Source organism: Mytilus edulis, chromosome 3 (assembly GCF_963676685.1).
Source record: "Mytilus edulis chromosome 3, xbMytEdul2.2, whole genome shotgun sequence".
NCBI classification, from domain to species: Eukaryota; Metazoa; Mollusca; class Bivalvia; order Mytilida; family Mytilidae; genus Mytilus; species Mytilus edulis.
This window is the reverse complement of record NC_092346.1, coordinates 105236203-105256407: the sequence shown is the minus strand read 5'-3', so window position 1 is coordinate 105256407 and position 20205 is coordinate 105236203.

Here is a 20205-nt window from a genome sequence, read left to right as displayed (position 1 = left end):
GAAGTTATAATTGTGAACCTTCAAATATATATTATATATACATGTACTTTTATAAGATTAAACATGTGAACATTAAGGAGACTTAGTTCAATTCTAACAGTGACTTTATGGTGGCATATATACAATAGCTAGTTCCCTAAATTAACGGGCAACATGGATTACGATCCCGGATATGTAGATCCGAAAGAATGACATAGTTCTAAGAGCACACACAAGAAAGCCCCGTCATATCTGGTGGAGGTACCCGTGGTCAATATGTCAGTAACCGGAGTTATGATGTGTCTGAAATCTGGACGAATTACAAAGTTATCATGTGTTATGGCGTGTGCCGAAAACAGAAGCAATTTGGGCTTCCGTTCAAGAGAAACTATAGGATAACAGAAGTGAGAAATGTATGCCACGGAGAATTGAGTTAGGATGACTTTGTATACATATTAATGTAAGTACTTGCTGTAAATATTTGTGAACTTTTGTGTCAGTCTATTTGTTTTTTTTTGTTTTGTGGATACGCTTTTACCAAACATGGATGTTAACGTTTATACGCGAGAGTATTATATTGAAGAACATTAGAGAAGACCATATGGAGAAGACACTCGAGAACAATTTCGATGACTATAGCTAGAAACCTTAGATGACTCTGAGATGTTACAACAGACTAGCAGTAACGTGTATATCGAAACCTTTGTGTTGGTAACAATGTACATATGTACAATGTAAATAACAGAGTAGACTGGCGTATCCGTCAATCCGAAACCGGCAAAGAACCGTTATAAATGACAAGTTCCTGATGAAAGATGCGAAGAAGTGGCTCCGCACGTTCAAACGGAAGAAGTCATGTGGACAATATTTTCATGTTTGTAAATAACTTTAAGTTTTCATAAATGTTTTTATCCATTCAGAATGTAGTATGCCTAGGTTTAGTATTTTATTGTATAATTTTTTTTACGATTTTATTTTGTATTACATATGTTTGATTAAGCTAATTTTTAATCTCTTGTTATTACGAGAGTGGGCGTATTAGGTGTAGTTAAGTTAACCGAGAAGGATTGCTTATACTAGTTGGAGGTTCATGGGAGTGTCCATGTGAAGATGATTTACAGTGTTTGTAGTTCTATGGTGATACGGTCACATAGAAGTGAAAATTGCAGCTAATTAGTGCTGATTTTCTGTATTGGATTGCCCAGAGATAATGATTAGTTGATTTTAATTGATGCTTTTAATTATTTAATCATTTTGTTTACGCTTGGGTTAACGGTCAAAATTCGCGATTATACCTTACCATAATGTATTTGAATAGATTAATAATTCTCAAACTTGTGTTATATATTTTTATGATTTTTATATATTTTTATGATTTTTGTTTAGTGCCTCTTTTGTAGTTATAAATATCAAGAGTTTGAAGTTGAAAGGATAATTGTAAATTTAGATTTTAAGATTAATCTTTTTGCAAGTTTTCCACAACTATTCACGACGTAAATTGATAAATTACATGGTATAGCAATTATCATTATTTTTTTTCATTATTATTAGTTTAGATTTTTTTAAGTAGTTTTAGTTAAAGAAAAAGTTTATTTTTTAATGTTCACATTTCCTCCCCTTATCTTTTTACTTTGTGTAATATTTTTGGTATGAATTTTTTTAATTCGAGTGAAGACGAATTTTGTTTAGCGGGGAGTGATGTGGCGTAATCAATTCCATCTAAGATTTGATGGTCAGTTCTTAATCAGTTTAATGATCTTTCATCTTGTTTAATGTGACACTTTATACGATACATTAGTTGCACAGTTGAACTTCAATAGTTTATCCAAATAATCTAAGACCATTAATCAATGCCTTTGCTTGCATAAATTAAGAACATGTGTTTATAGCACTTAGTTCAATTCTAAAAGTGACTTTATGGTGGCATATATACAATAGCTAGTTCCCTAAATTAACGGGCAACATGGATTACGATCCCGGATATGTAGATCCGAAAGAATGACATAGTTCTAAGAGCACACACAAGAAAGCCCCGTTATATCTGCATGGTTCTTAAGCCAAAGTAAAGTTTGAATGGTTGGGCTAGTGATTACCCAATACTATTATCAATAGGTCAACTACTTTTCCTATAAAGAATGACTGTAAGATGTACATTTAAGTCAAGCAAGTATTGTCTGACCTCGATCTAATGTTTATGCATGGTTCTTTGGCCAAAGTTAAGTTTGAATGGTTGGGCTAGTGATTTCCCAATACTATGATCAATCGGTCAGCTACTTTTGATATAAAGAATGACTGTAAGATGTACATTTATGTCAAACAGGTATTTTCTGACCTCAATTTAATGTTTATGCATGGTTCTTTGGCCAAAGTTACGTTTGAATGGTTGCGCTAGTGATTCCCCAATACAACTATTTACAGGTCAACTACTTGTGATATAAGAAATGCTTGTAAGATGTACTTTTATGTCAATCATGTGTTTTCTGACCTCGATCTTATGTTTATGCATGGTTCTTTGGCTAAAGTTAGGTTTTAATGGTTGCGCTAGTAATTTCCCAATCCTATTATGTTTAAGTCAACTATTTTTGATATAAGGAACGACTTAAGATGTACATTTATGTCAATCAGGTATTTTCTGACCTCGATGAAATGTTCATGCATGGTTCTTTGGCCAAAGTTAAGTTTGTATGGTTACGCTTATGATCACCTAATGCTTTTATCAATAGGACAACTACTTTTGATATATGGAATGACTGTAAGATGTACATTGATGTTAAGCAGGTATTTTCTGAACTCCATCTATAGTTAATGCATGTTTTTTTGGCCAAAGTAAAGTTTGAATGGTTGCGCTAGTGAATTCCCAATACTATTATTTATAGGTCAACTACTTTTGATATAAAGAATGACTGTAAGATGTACATTGATGTTAAGCAGGTATTTTCTGAACTCCATCTAAAGTTAATGCATGTTTTTTGGCCAAAGTAAAGTTTGAATGGTTGGGCTAATGATTACTCAATACTATTATCAATAGGTCAACTACTTTTGATATATGGAACGATTGTAAGATGTACATTTATGTCAAGCAGGTATTTTCTGATCTTGATCTAATATTTATGCATGGTTCTTTAGCCAAAGTAAAGTTTGAATGGTTGGGCTAGTGATTATCCAATACTATTATCAATAGGAGAACTACTTTTCATATAAAAATGACTGTAAGATGTACATTTAAGTCAAGCAAGTATTTTCTGACCTCGATCTAATGTTTATGCATGGTTCTTTGGCCAAAATTAAGTTTGAATGGTTGCGCTAGTGAATTCCCAATACTATATTTTATAGGTCAACTACTTTTGATATAAGGAACGACTTAAGATGTACATTTATGTCAATCAGTTATTTTCTGACCTCGATGAAATGTTCATCCCTGGTTCTTTCGCCAAAGTTAAGTTTGTTTGGTTACGCTTGTGATCACCTGATGCTTTTATCAATAGGACGACTACTTTTGATATATGGAATGACTGTAAGATGTACATTGATGTTAAGCAGGTAATTTCTGACCTCTATCTATAGTTAATGCATGTTTTTTTGGCCAAAGTAAAGTTTGAATGGTTGGACTAATGATTACCCAATACTATTATCAATAGGTCAACTACTTTGGATATGTGGAACGATTGTAAGATGTAGATTTATGTCAAGCGGGTATTTTCTGACTTTGATCTAATATTTATGCATGGTTCTTTAGCCAAAGTAAAGTTTGAATGGTTGGGCTAGTGATTACCCAATACTATTATCAATAGGTGAACTACATTTGATATATGGAACGATTGTAAGATGTAGATTTATGTCAAACAGGTATTTTCTGACCTCGCTCTAATGTTCATGCATGGTTCTTTGGCCAAAGTTAAGTTTGAATGGTTGGGCTAGTGATTTCCCAATACTATGATCAATCGGTCAGCTACTTTTGATATAAAGAATGACTGTAAGATGTACATTTATGTCAAACAGGTATTTTCTGACCTCAATTTAATGTTTATGCATGGTTCTTTGGCCAAAGTTACGTTTGAATGGTTGCGCTAGTGATTCCCCAATACAACTATTTACAGGTCAACTACTTTTGATATAAGAAATGCTTGTAAGATGTACATTGATGTCAATCAGGTGTTTTCTGACCTCGATCTTATGTTTATGCATGGTTCTTTGGTCAAAGTTAGGTTTTAATGGTTGCGCTAGTAATTTCCCAATCCTATTATTTATAAGTCAACTATTTTTGATATAAGGAACGACTTAAGATGTACATTTATGTCAATCAGGTATTTTCTAACCTCGATGAAATGTTCATGCATGGTTCTTTGGCCAAAGTTAAGTTTGTATGATTACGCTTATGATCACCTAATGCTTTTATCAATAGGACAACTACTTTTGATATATGGAATGACTGTAAGATGTACATTGATGTTAAACAGGTATTTTCTGAACTCCATCTATAGTTAATGCATGTTTTTTTAGGCCAAAGTAAAGTTTGAATGGTTGCGCTAGTGAATTCCCAATACTATTATCAATAGGTCAACTACTTTTGATATATGGAATGACTGTAAGATGTACATTTATGTCAAGTAGGTATTTTCTGACCTTGATCTAATATTTATGCATGGTTCTTTAGCCAACGTAAAGTTTGAATGGTTGGGCTAATGATTACCCAATACTATTATCAATAGGTCAACTACTTTTGATATATGGAACGATTGTAAGATGTACATTTATGTCAAGCAGGTATTTTCTGATCTTGATCTAATATTAATGCATGGTTCTTTAGCCAAAGTAAAGTTTGAATGGTTGGGCTAGTGATTACCCAATACTATTATCAATAGATGAACTACTTTTCATATAAAAAATGACTGTAAGATGTACATTTAAGTGAAGCAAGTATTTTCTGACCTCGATTTAATGTTTATGCATGGTTCTTTGGCCAAAATTAAGTTTGAATGGTTGCGCTAGTGAATTCCCAATATTAATATTTATAGGTCAACTACTTTTGATATAAGGAATGCTTGTAAGATGTACATTTATGTCAATCAGGTGTTTTAAGACATCGATCTACTGTTCATGCATGGTACTTTGGCCAAATTACGTTTGAATGATTGGGCTTGTGATTTCCCAATATTAGTATCAATAGGTCAACTTCGTTTAATATATGGAACGACTGTATGATGTACATTTATGTCAAGTAGGTATATTCTGACCTCGATCTAATGTTCATGCATGGTTCTTTGGCCAAAGTAAAGTTTGAATGGTTACGCTTGTGATCACCTAATGCTTTAATCTATAGGACAACTACTTTTGATATATGGAATGACTGTAAGATGTACATTTAAGTGAAGCAAGTATTTTCTGACCTCGATTTAATGTTAATGCATGTTTTTTTGGCAAAAGTAAAGTTTGAATGGTTGGACTAATGATTACCCAATACTATTATCAATAGGTCAACTACTTTTGATATATGGAACGATTGTAAGATGTAGATTTATGTCAAGCGGGTATTTTCTGACTTTGATCTAATATTTATGCATGGTTCTTTAGCCAAAGTAAAGTTTGAATGGTTGGGCTAGTGATTACCCAATACCATTATCAATAGGTGAACTACTTTTCATATAAAGAATATCTGTAAGATGTACATTTAAGTCAAGCAAGTATTGTCTGACCTCGATCTAATGTTTATGCATGGTTCTTTGGCCAAAGTTAAGTTTGAATGGTTGCGCTAGTGATTTCCCAATACTATTATTTATAGGTCAACTACTTTTGATATATGGTACGACTGTAAGATGTACATTAATGTCAAATAGGTATATTCTGACCTCAATCTAATGTTCATGCATTGTTCTTTGGCCAAAGTTAAGTTTGAATGGTTACGCTAGTGATTTCCCAATACTATTATCAATAGGTCAACTTCTTTTGATATAAAGAATGACTGTAAGATGTACATTGATGTCAATCAGGTATTTTCTGACCTCGATCTAAAGTTAATGCATGGTTCTTTGGCCAAAGTAAGGTTTCAATGGTTGCGCTAGTAATTTCCCAATACTATTATTTATAAGTCAAGTATTTTTGATATAAGGAACGACTTAAGATGTACATTTATGTCAATCAGGTATTTTCTGACCTCGATGAAATGTTCATGCATGGTTCTTTGGCCAAAGTTAAGTTTGTATGGTTACGCTTGTGATCACCTAATGCTTTAATCTATAGGACAACTACTTTTGATATATGGAATGACTGTAAGATGTACATTGATGTTAAGCAGGTATTTTCTGAACTCCATCTAAAGTTAATGCATGTTTTTTTGGCCAAAGTAAAGTTTGAATGGTTGGGCTAATGATTACCCAATACTATAATCAATAGGTCAACTACTTTTGATATGTGGAACGACTGTAAGATGTACATTTATGTCAAGCAGGTATTTTCTGACCTTGATCTAATATTTATGCATGGTTCTTTAGCCAAAGTAAAGTTTAAATGGTTGGGCTAGTGATTACCCAATACTATTATCAATAGGTGAACTACTTTTCATATAAAGAATGACTGTAAGATGTACATTTAAGTCAAGCAAGTATTGTCTGACCTCGATCTAATGTTTATGCATGGTTCTTTGGCCAAAATTAAGTTTGAATGGTTGCGCTAGTGAATTCCCAATACATTTATTTATAGGTCAACTACTTTTGATATAAGGAATGCTTGTAAGATGTACATTTATGTCAATCAGGTGTTTTCAGACATCGATGTAATGTTCATGCATGGTTCTTTGGCCAAATTACGTTTGAATGATTGGGCTTGTGATTTCCCAATATTAGTATCAATAGGTCAACTTTGTTTAATATATGGAACGACTGTAAGATGTACATTTATGTCAAGTAGGTATATTCTGACCTCGATCTAATGTGCATGCATGGTTCTTTGGCCAAAGTTAAGTTTGAATGGTTGCGCTAGTGATTTCCCAATACAATTATTTATAGGTCAACTACTTTTGATATAAGGAACGACTTAAGATGTACATTTATGTCAATCAGGTATCTTCTGACCTCGATGAAATGTTCATGCATGGTTCTTTCGCCAAAGTTACGTTTGTATGGTTACGCTTGTGATCACATATGCTTTTATCAATAGGACAACTACTTTTGATATATGGAATGACTGTAAGATGTACATTGATGTTAAGCAGGTAATTTCTGACCTCGATCTATAGTTAATGCATGTTTTTTTGGCCAAAGTAAAGTTTGAATGGTTGGGCTAATGATTGCCCAATACTATTATCAATAGGTCAACTACTTTTGATATATGGAACGATTGTAAGATGTACATTTATGTCAAGCGGGTATTTTCTGACCTTGATCTAATATTTATGCATTGTTCTTTAGCCAAAGTAAAATTTGAATGGTTGGGCTAGTGATTACCCAATACTATTATCAATTGGTGAACTACTTTTCATATAAATAATGACTAAGATGTTCATTTAAGTCAAGCAAGTATTTTCTGACCCCGATCTAATGTTTATGCATGGTTCTTTGGCCAAAATTAAGTTTGAATGGTTGCGCTAGTGAATTCCCAATACTATTATTTATAGGTCAACTACTTTTGATATAAGGAATGCTTGTAAGATGTACATTTATGTCAATCAGGTGTTTTCAGACATCGATCTAATGTTCATGCATGGTTCTTTGGCCAAATTACGTTTGAATGATTGGGCTTGTGTGAGGGCTTGTGATTTCCCAATATTATTATCAATAGGTCAACTTCGTTTGATATATGGAACGACTGTAAGATGTACATTTATGTCAAGTAGGTATATTCTGACCTCGATCTAATGTTCATACATTGTTCTTTGACCAAAGTTTAGTTTGAATGGTTTCGCTAGTGATTTCCCAATACTATTATCAATAGGTCAACTTCTTTTGATATAAAGAATGACTGTAAGATGTACATTTATGTCAATCAGGTATTTTCTGACCTCGATCTAAAGTTAATGGATGGTTTTGTGGCCAAAGTTAAGTTTGGATGGTTTGGCTAGTGATTTCCCAATACGATTATCAATAGTTCAACTACTTTTGATATAAAGAATGACTGTAAGATGTACATTGATGTCAAGTAGGTATATTCTGACCTCGATCTAATGTTGATGCATGGTTCTTTGGCCAAAGTTAAGTTTGAATGGTTGCGCTAGTGATTTCCCAATACTATTATCAATAGGTCAACTTCTTTTGATATAAAGAATGACTGTAAGATGTACATTTATGTCAATCAGGTATTTTCTGACCTCGATCTAAAGTACATGCATGTTTTTGTGGCCAAAGTTAAGTTTGGATGGTTTGGCTTGTGATTTCCAAATACTATTATCAATAGGTCAACTACTTTTGATATATGGAATGACTGTAAGATGTACATTTATGTCAAGTAGGTATTTTCTGACCTTGATCTAATATTTATGCATGGTTCTTTAGCCAACGTAAAGTTTGAATGGTTGGGCTAATGATTACCCAATACTATTATCAATAGGTCAACTACTTTTGATATATGGAACGATTGTAAGATGTACATTTATGTCAAGCAGGTATTTTCTGATCTTGATCTAATATTAATGCATGGTTCTTTAGCCAAAGTTAAGTTTGAATGGTTGCGCTAGTGATTACCCAATACTATTATCAATAGGTGAACTACTTTTCATATAAAAAATGACTGTAAGATGTACATTTAAGTGAAGCAAGTATTTTCTGACCTCGATTTAATGTTTATGCATGGTTCTTTGGCCAAAATTAAGTTTGAATGGTTGCGCTAGTGAATTCCCAATATTAATATTTATAGGTCAACTACTTTTGATATAAGGAATGCTTGTAAGATGTACATTTATGTCAATCAGGTGTTTTCAGACATCGATCTACTGTTCATGCATGGTACTTTGGCCAAATTACGTTTGAATGATTGGGCTTGTGATTTCCCAATATTAGTATCAATAGGTCAACTTCGTTTAATATATGGAACGACTGTAAGATGTACATTTATGTCAAGTAGGTATATTCTGACCTCGATCTAATGTTCATGCATGGTTCTTTGGCCAAAGTAAAGTTTGAATGGTTGCGCTAGTGATATCCCAATACTATATTTTATAGGTCAACTACTTTTGATATAAGGAACGACTTAAGATGTACATTTATGTCAATCAGTTATTTTCTGACCTCGATGAAATGTTCATCCCTGGTTCTTTCGCCAAAGTTAAGTTTGTTTGGTTACGCTTGTGATCACCTGATGCTTTTATCAATAGGACGACTACTTTTGATATATGGAATGACTGTAAGATGTACATTGATGTTAAGCAGGTATTTTCTGACCTCTATCTATAGTTAATGCATGTTTTTTTGGCCAAAGTAAAGTTTGAATGGTTGGACTAATGATTACCCAATACTATTATCAATAGGTCAACTACTTTTGATATATGGAACGATTGTAAGATGTAGATTTATGTCAAGCGGGTATTTTCTGACTTTGATCTAATATTTATGCATGGTTCTTTAGCCAAAGTAAAGTTTGAATGGTTGGGCTAGTGATTACCCAATACCATTATCAATAGGTGAACTACTTTTCATATAAAGAATATCTGTAAGATGTACATTTAAGTCAAGCAAGTATTGTCTGACCTCGATCTAATGTTTATGCATGGTTCTTTGGCCAAAGTTAAGTTTGAATGGTTGCGCTAGTGATTTCCCAATACTATTATTTATAGGTCAACTACTTTTGATATATGGTACGACTGTAAGATGTACATTAATGTCAAATAGGTATATTCTGACCTCGATCTAATGTTCATGCATTGTTCTTTGGCCAAAGTTAAGTTTGAATGGTTACGCTAGTGATTTCCCAATACTATTATCAATAGGTCAACTTCTTTTGATATAAAGAATGACTGTAAGATGTACATTGATGTCAATCAGGTATTTTCTGACCTCGATCTAAAGTTAATGCATGGTTCTTTGGCCAAAGTAAGGTTTCAATGGTTGCGCTAGTAATTTCCCAATACTATTATTTATAAGTCAAGTATTTTTGATATAAGGAACGACTTAAGATGTACATTTATGTCAATCAGGTATTTTCTGACCTCGATGAAATGTTCATGCATGGTTCTTTGGCCAAAGTTAAGTTTGTATGGTTACGCTTGTGATCACCTAATGCTTTAATCTATAGGACAACTACTTTTGATATATGGAATGACTGTAAGATGTACATTGATGTTAAGCAGGTATTTTCTGAACTCCATCTAAAGTTAATGCATGTTTTTTTGGCCAAAGTAAAGTTTGAATGGTTGGGCTAATGATTACCCAATACTATAATCAATAGGTCAACTACTTTTGATATATGGAACGACTGTAAGATGTACATTTATGTCAAGTAGGTATATTCTGACCTCGATCTAATGTGCATGCATGGTTCTTTGGCCAAAGTTAAGTTTGAATGGTTGCGCTAGTGATTTCCCAATACAATTATTTATAGGTCAACTACTTTTGATATAAGGAACGACTTAAGATGTACATTTATGTCAATCAGGTATCTTCTGACCTCGATGAAATGTTCATGCATGGTTCTTTCGCCAAAGTTACGTTTGTATGGTTACGCTTGTGATCACATATGCTTTTATCAATAGGACAACTACTTTTGATATATGGAATGACTGTAAGATGTACATTGATGTTAAGCAGGTAATTTCTGACCTCGATCTATAGTTAATGCATGTTTTTTTGGCCAAAGTAAAGTTTGAATGGTTGGGCTAATGATTGCCCAATACTATTATCAATAGGTCAACTACTTTTGATATATGGAACGATTGTAAGATGTACATTTATGTCAAGCGGGTATTTTCTGACCTTGATCTAATATTTATGCATGGTTCTTTAGCCAAAGTAAAATTTGAATGGTTGGGCTAGTGATTACCCAATACTATTATCAATTGGTGAACTACTTTTCATATAAATAATGACTGTAAGATGTTCATTTAAGTCAAGCAAGTATTTTCTGACCCCGATCTAATATTTATGCATGGTTCTTTAGCCAACGTAAAGTTTGAATGGTTGGGCTAGTGATTTCTCAATACTTTTATCAATAGGTCAACTACTTTTGATATATGGTATGACTGTAAGATTGACATTTATGTCATGCAGGTATTTTCTGACCTCGATCTAATGTTCATGCATGGTTCCATGGCCAAAGATAAATTGAAATGGTTGGGCTAGTGTGTTCCCAATACGATTATCAATAGGTCAACTACTTTTGATATAAAGAATGACTGTAAGATGTACATTTAAGTCAAACAGATATTTTCTGATCTCGATCTAATGTTATTGCATAGTTCGTTGGCCAATGTTTAGTTTAAATGATTGCGCTAGTGATTCCCCAATACTATTATTTTTAGGTATACTTTGATAAAGGAATGCTTGTAAGATGTATATTTATGTCAATCAGGTATTTTCTGACCTCGATGTAATGTTTATAAAATTGAGAATGGAAAAATGGAATGTGCAAAAGAGACAACAACCCGACCATAGAGCAGACAACAGCAGAAGGTCACCAACAGGTCTTCAATGCAACGAGAAATTATGCATGGTTCTTTGGACTAAGTTAAGTTGGAATGGTTGCGCTAGTGATTTGCCAATACTATTTATAGGTCAACTACTTTTGATATAAGGAATACTTGTAAGATGTACATTTATGTCAATCAGGCATTTTCTGACTTCGATCTACGATCATCTACTGTTCATGAATGGTTATTAGTCAAAGATGAGCTTAAATGGTTGTGCTAGTGATTGCCCAATACCAATATCAATAGGTCTACTACTTTTGATATAAGGAATGACTGAAAGATGTATATTTATGTCAAACGGGTATTTGTTTACCTCGATCTAATGTTCATACATGGTTATTGGCTAAAGTTAAGTTTAAATTGTTGCGCTAGTGATTCCCCAATACTATTATCAATAGGTCAACTACTTTTGATAAAAGGAATGCTTGAAAGATGTACATTTATATCAATCAGGCATTTTCTGACATCGATCTAATGTTTATGCATGACTCTTTAGCCAAAATTAAGTTTAAATGGTTAGGCTTGTGATTTCCTAATACTTTTATTAATAGGTCAACTACTTTTGGCATACGGAATTACTGTAAGGTATACATTTATGCCAAGCAGGTATTTTCTGACCTCGATCTAAGATAATCTAATGTTCATGCATGGTTCTTAGCCAAAGTTAACTTTAAATTGTTGGGCTAGTGACTTCCCAATACTCTATCAATAGGTTAATTTCTTGTGATATATGGAATGACTGTAAGATGTCTAAAATTGAGAATGGAAATGGGGAATAATTATGTCAAAGAGACAACAACCCGACTTTAGAGCAGACAACAGCTGAAGGTCACCAACAGGTCTTCCATGCAGCGAGAAATTCCCGCACCCGGAGGCGTCCTTCAGCTGGCCCCTAAACAAAGATATATACTAGTTCAGTGATAATGAACGCCATACTAAACTCCAAATTGTACACAAGAAACTAAAAGTTAAAATAATACAAGACTAACAAAGGCCAGAGGCTGCTGACTTGGGACAGGCGCAAAAATGTGGCGGGGTTAAACATGTTTGTGAAATCTCAACCCTCCCCCTATACCTCTAGCCAATGCAGAAAAGTAAACGCATAAAAATAAGCACATTAAAATTCAGTTCAAGAGAAGTCCGACTCTGATGTCAGAAGACGTAACCAAAGAAAATAAACAAAATGACAATAATACATAAATAACATCAGACTACTAGACATTTGAGGAAACTAGGTCTACACTTAGGATTACACCTTAGACTGACGATTACAGTTAAAAAAAAAACAAAGGGTCATCTCAAAATGAAAAAAAACAAAAAAACAAATAAAGATACATAGTAAAATGATTTTTTTCATTATGTAAATAAGTATTTACGGCGGCAAATGAAGGCAGCGCATATGGTCACAACAGATGTTAATCGCTGTCGTGGATGTTTCCACAAAGTCCCCATAACTTTATATTTTTTTAATTCTCCGATTGCTTGTTCAACCTTAACTCTATAGTGGATTATCAGTCTATTTACATTTTCTCTGCATATTCCGGGGTTTTCTAATAATTTGCTGTCTAGTATAAGCTGTCAGTACTGGATGTCTGTTTTGATAAATTTTGTCGCCCAGCAGAAATAGCTCATCCGGGAAAGGAAGTTGTTGTCCAATATTTCGCATCAACATATATTTCTGAGCATCGTTTTGATGTCCAAGAAATCCACATTCGACATAGCATATCCTGCCTTCGTTCGATGTAACAACTTGAGTATGAATGCAGTGATATTGTCTGTGTCCCGAATAACATTGTTCCTGTGGTTCTGTTATCGGTCTATAAATTTCAGTTGAAGTTCCGTCAATAGCCCCTACTGCAAACGGAAGTTTTCCCCACCCACCTTGTAAGTCCTGCCATTCATCCAAAGAAGGCCAATGAATGAGACGACTATATGTTTCTTCAAAAATAGGTATACATGCATGCATTTCATCTTTAATAGTCGAAACACTAACTTCAAATATTACAGAAAGCATGTGATATGATGGATACGATCGTAACCAGAGCATACAAAGAAGTATTCCGTTTCTTGGAGAAAGCGTCTGATTTCGACCGGTTCTCTGTCTGAAAAGAACGTTCACATCGGCTACAATATGGAGCAAAGTGTCAGGAGTTTCACCTGTTACTTCAAAGACAGAATATCGGTTGCTAGTAAAAAAAACAGTTATCAACGAAATTCTTTATGTTGCTACATGTAGTTCTTAAACAACAACTTGTTGAATCTCATTCTCCTTGAAAAAATCTCAGTTGTCAAATCATTTTATGAAATGATGTTCTTTCATTTTTTCATATAAAGATATATGAAGATGTGGTATCAGTGCCAATGAGACAACTCTCCATCCAAATAACAATTTATAAAAGTAAACCATTATAGGTGAAAGTACGGCCTTCAACATATGCATACTTTAGAGTGGCATACTTAAACTATAGTTTAACACAACGACCAATATTAAATATGTTAATTATAGATACATATTTTGCTTGAAAACTCAATTGTTCAACATTTAAAATCATCATACATGAGATAGCATTGGTTTTGAACGAAAGTTTGTATTTACACTTTGAGACGACCAAAGTTTAAATGTTACCTGTAAGTGTAATCGTAATCCTAATCGTAGGTGTATGCGAGTTTTCGCAAATGTCTACTAGCAGTTAACTGACGTGCCAGCTCCATACTTCAATTAAACTGAATGGAAATATTATGTCTTCATCATATGAATATCAAGCACAATCCTCCTCGTGAGGGGTATAGTATCATACCATCATAACATATATGAGAAGAACATAACCCGTGTCATGCCAACAACTGGTTTTTAAATAAATGTGTTTAGTTCCGATGCAAAGACCCTATAAGTGAATCAATATTAGTGCCAAAATATCCAATCTTTAATGGCCTGACAACAGTATCGTAACTATATCCCTTCTTAATAAGTCTATTCAAAGGTTGTGTTAGCTTCTGAGGTGAATACTGACATTTTTTGTGCTTTATAAAGAATATTTCCATAAAATATTGGATGTGAAATACCTGAACGTATAAGAAGTCTGCATGTTGAGCTATATTTACGAAGGATGTCCTTATACCGATGATAAAATTTAGTAAATATTTTGACTAGTTTGTGATATCGAAAACCCTGGTGTAGTAATTTTTCAGTAATACATAAATTTCTCTCGTTAAAATCTAAAATATTGTTACATACACGAGCGAATCGTACAAGTTGAGACAATAAACACCATAAGATGGTGACAAGGGAACGTCACCATCTAAAAATGGATAATTAACGCTGGGAAATGAGAAATCATCTCTTTTATCATAAATTCTAGTATTAAGCTTTCCGTTAATGATATAGATATCAAGATCGAGGAAAGGGCAGTGGTCATTGTTAGTATTAGCTTTATTTAAAGTAAGTTCAACAGAATACATTTCTTTAGTATACATACTGAAGTCGTCATTATTGAGAGCCAAAATATCATCCAAATATCTAAAAGTATTATTAAATTTGTGTATCAGATGTTGTTTCGATGCGTCTTTGCTGATTTTTGTCATAAATTGTAACTCATAGCAATACAAAAACAGGTCCGCAATAAGTGGTGCACAGTTAGTCCCCATTGGAATTCCGATAACCTGACGATATACGGAATCTCCAAAAGCGAACAAAAATGTTATCTAGTAAAAATTCAAGGGCAGATATAGTACCAAAGCATGTCCAATTGACATTTTTTTTGGTTTATTGCTACTAAAAAATGACCTAAAAGAGTTTGACTATATATATTCACATTCTGACTTTTTAAGAGTCATTCTCTATAAATATCAAAGTATTTGGAAAAATCAAGAAACGCATAGTCACAGATTTTAATGAAATTTTGTATCAAGACTTCTTTAAGATGTCTTATTGTGGAAAAAATAAAAAAAAGTCGAAAAAAAAATCTGGTTGCCATGGAAACTGATTACCCTCATTTTGAGCCATTTTTCATTGGAAAAACATGATTTTTTTCAGATTTTCAGCACTTCATATTGCAAAATACACAAAACTTGCTACAATGAAGCTTATTCTGTTCAAATATATCACACTTTAACTTTATAAAACTAAAGTATTAAAGATTAAAACTAATTTCTAGACATGCAGTGGCATGCATACAAATTAGTCATTTGGCACTTTTGTCATACAGCTAAAAAAGTGATTTTTCAGCCTTTTTTAAGAGTCTAACAACAGAAAACTGGACAACAGACCTTATTGAAACTATTTGACAATGAAGTTCCATTAGTTATCATCACAATATTAAAAAATTAGAGAGGTGATATTTTTGGTATTTTTTTTTTTTAATTTGAAAATTGCTCTAAATCCTGATATTTGACAAAATCTACATACATGCAGTGATACATAACCGGTATATAACCAAACTGCATAAGAGAAATTGAGACAAACTTTCCAAAAGAAATCTTATAAACAGCCTTTTGAGAGAAATAAACAACACTTTTTCAGTTTTTATCATTTTATGTGGTTGCCATGGAAACATAATTTGTCTATAAATAGCCTATTTTTAGCATGAAATCAATAGAGATCATATATCGCTTTGCATAAGATTATTAAAATCAACATGACAGTGTGAAATTATTTTAAACATGCATGAATTAAGATAATACATGTAAACAAAAAAATCAGTTCATCGACAACAACCAACTCTCAACCACACCCACCCCTCCCCCTTTTCCCGATTTTACAAAATTCGAATAGTGGCAAGAATTTTACAGTATCAGCCCTGTATTGATAATATGGAACATTCAGACCTGGATACCCTATTCTTTTACAGCATCAGACTAATGTATGTGACCTTCTGGCCTAGGACCAATTACCAATGTTGCATTATATAACTCAGTTGTTAACAGGAATTCTGTATTAAATGTTAAGAAAGTTCGCTGTTCAGTTTCAAAATAAAGAGCTTTCTATAACACTAGTCTAAATTAATAGGAATTAATTGATGAATCAAAAAAAAAAATGTGCTTGTTTTCGAAGTATTATAGCCATTGAAATTTGCCCATTTAATTAGGTGTGGGATTTTTTTCTTAATGAGAATGTGAGGCAATGTGGTATATACGGTAGAAAAATCAAAACTTTGAACAGATTCAAAATCACCAATATAAGCATGCAATTTATCAAGTACTTCCAACGACTTTTTGACACCCCAAAAGTAATTAATTCCACTATTTTCGAAGGCCTTATTTGAACAATTTATTATCAGGTTTTTGATTGTACCAAGTGTACTGGTACGAAGAATAGATAATTTAGTAGTGGAACAATGGCTTGAAGACGAAACAAATCTATATTTGTAAGGTGTTTTGAGTAGCTTCGGAAGCCAATACATAGTTGGGACTTTCATTGTTTTTGGTTCTGCTTGTAAAGCGGTAGGTAAAAGTTTATGCTTGTTACTGATGTCGTTTTCTAAAAAATAGAGTCAGTTGGAATGTTGGTGAATTGGTGATTTCTGTATTTTCTGACCTCGATCTAATGTTAATGCATGGTTCTTTGGCCAAAGTTAAGTTTAAATGGTTGGGCTAATGATTTCCCAATACTTTTATCAATAGGTCAACTACTTTTGATATATGGAATGAATATAAGATGTACATTTATGTCAAACAGGTATAATCTGGCCCCAATCTAAAGTTAATACCTGGTGCCTTAGCCAAAGTTAAGTTTGAATGGTTGGGCTAGAGATTTCCCAATACTATCACCAATAGGTCAACTTCTTTTGATATATGGAACGACTGTAATATGTACATGTATGTCAAGCAGGTATTTCTTGACCCCGATCTAATATTCATGCATGGTTCTTTGGCCAAAGTTAAGTTTGAATGGTTGGGCTAGTGATTTCCCGATACTATCATTTATAGGTCAACTTCTTTTGATATATGGAACGACTGTAAGATGTGCATTAATGTCAAGCAGGTATTTTCTGATCTCGATTTAATATTCATGCATGGTTCTTTTGCTAAAGTTAATTTTGAATGGTTGGGCTAGTGATTTCCAATACTATTATCAATAGGTCAACTACTTTTGATATATGGAATGATTGTAAGATGTACTTTTATGTCAACCAGGTATTGTCTGACCTCGATCTAATGTTTATGCATGGTTCTTTGGCCAAAGTTAAGTTTGAATGGTTGGGCTAGTGATTTCCCAATACTATTATCAATACATCAACTACTTTTGATATATGGAACGACCGTAAGATCTACATTTATGTCAAGCAGGTATATTCTGACCTCGATCTAATGTTGATGCATTGGTCTTGGGCCAAAGTTACGTTTAAATGGTTGGGCTAGTGATTTCTCAATACTTGTATCAATAGGTCAACTACTTTTGATAAATGGAACAACTGTAAGATGGACATTTATATCAATCAGGTATTTTCTGACCCGGATTTAATGTTGATGCATGGTTCTTGGGCAAAAGTTACGTTTAAATGGTTGGGCTAGTGATTTCACAATACCTTTATCAATAGGTCAACTACTTTTGATATATGGAATGACTGTAAGATGGACATTTATGTCAAGCAGATATTTTCTGATCCCGATCTAATATTCATGCATGGTTCTTTGGCCAAAGTTAAGTTTGAATGGTTGGGCTAGTGATTTCCCAATACTATCATTTATAGGTCAACTACTTTTGATATATGGAACGACTGTAAGATGTGCATTAATGTCAAGCAGGTATTTTCTGACCTCGATATTATGATCATGCATGGTTCTTTGGCCATAGTTACGTTCGAATGGTTGGGCTAATGATTTCCCAATACAAGTATCAATAGGTCAACTACTTCTGATATATGGTATGACTTTAAGGTGTACATTAATGTCAAGCAGGTATATTCTGACCTCGATCTAATGTTATTGCATGGTTCCGTGTCCAAAGTTAAAGTTGAAACGGTTGGGAACAGTATAAAGTTAATATATATGTTCCTGCATGCATGTAACATTTGTGTGGTTCTATCTATGTTCATTTGAGGTGGTCATTTCCTACTTAGGTTTGTCCTCATAGAAATGAAAAATTGTTCAGGATCTTCCCAGTATCATTAATAAAATATTTTGTTTAGAATGAAATTCAAAACAGTGTGGCTGTGGCCATTGATTGACACGTTAAATTCATCCATTGACTGGGACAATTTAGGCGAACGTTTGTATGTAACGACCACTGCTTACTATGTACTTTTTAAAAACACTTAAACTATGGGGTCACCAAAGGTTCTCAACACCTTAATAAAGTAATTCGAAAAATATTCAGAAATAACACGATGTTTTGATTTATATCAATTATATAAATCAACACATAAAGGTTATTCCTGATTAATTTGTCGAATTATTTTATAATTAAAGGCGTTAAGAAACCTTTGGTGACCCCACAGTTTAAATGTCTATCGTAGGTACGTTGTGAACAGTGGTCGTTACAGACAAACGTTCACGTAAATTGTCCCAGTCAATGGATGAATTTAATGTGTCAATCAATGGCCACAGCCACACTGTTTTGAATTTCATTCTATAATTATTGTGAAAATTTAAGATATATTATGGTTTTAAGCGACGATAATATACCAGATAAAGCAGAGTCCAATACAGATGCTGATCAATCCTATAAACTGATTAAAATTATTTTAGATATATGAACAGGATTGAAAGACAAACGGATTAAAAAAATGTTTATACTTACTAACATTAACGGTATTTATAAGTAAAGGACCATTTACACTAAGGACTCATCAGAAGGCAGCACATATGTTTAAAAAATGTTACAAAACCACCTAGCATCATAATTTAAGTAGCACAAGTATCATTGCATGGTATGCTTTTTATTTGGCTTCTGGACAAAAAATATATCGTTCAAGTGTAAATAAAATGCTGGAATCACCCCATAAATACTTACATTGAATGGATGGTAAAACTTCTTGTGCTATCTTTTTTTCGGCAGAAGATCACGTGCAGATGTGAGTTTCTGTTAAATCTTTACTTCACAAAGAATGCATTTGCATACCAATGAACTGAGTTCAAAGCAAACCATTTACACTTGGACAAAGCTCAATCCTGTGATAAACTTTGTAATAGATGACTGTCAATAATGTTCACCCTTCATAACCACCAACATGCCAAACATTGATCAGAAGTCCTGAAAGAGACATATTCTTTTTTATTTATATGTACGTTTTCATATCTCTGTTAAAACATAAAAAGTTGTGGTAAAAACATTCATTTTCTAGCTAGTATTTCATGCACTAACTTTACCAGCATACTTCACTCAGATGCTTTATATCGGCGAGGCCAGTGGCCCACAGTAGTTCAACCAATCTGAGTTGGAGCAATACTTGGGATGAATACTTTATAAGCGTAAGATGAATTGGATCGGGGTTCTTTGAATTCACATTATTTGTACAACTCTCTCTACTGATGGCATATTTTGGAATTTCTGTCACCTAAATGGTTCGCGAAAAATATATTTTTGATTTATAGTAATAATAATAGTAACTAGTCTTTCTGACAGGGTTTATCTGACTTTGACCCACCAGTACATGCCGAGAAATCCTCCCTAAAAATTC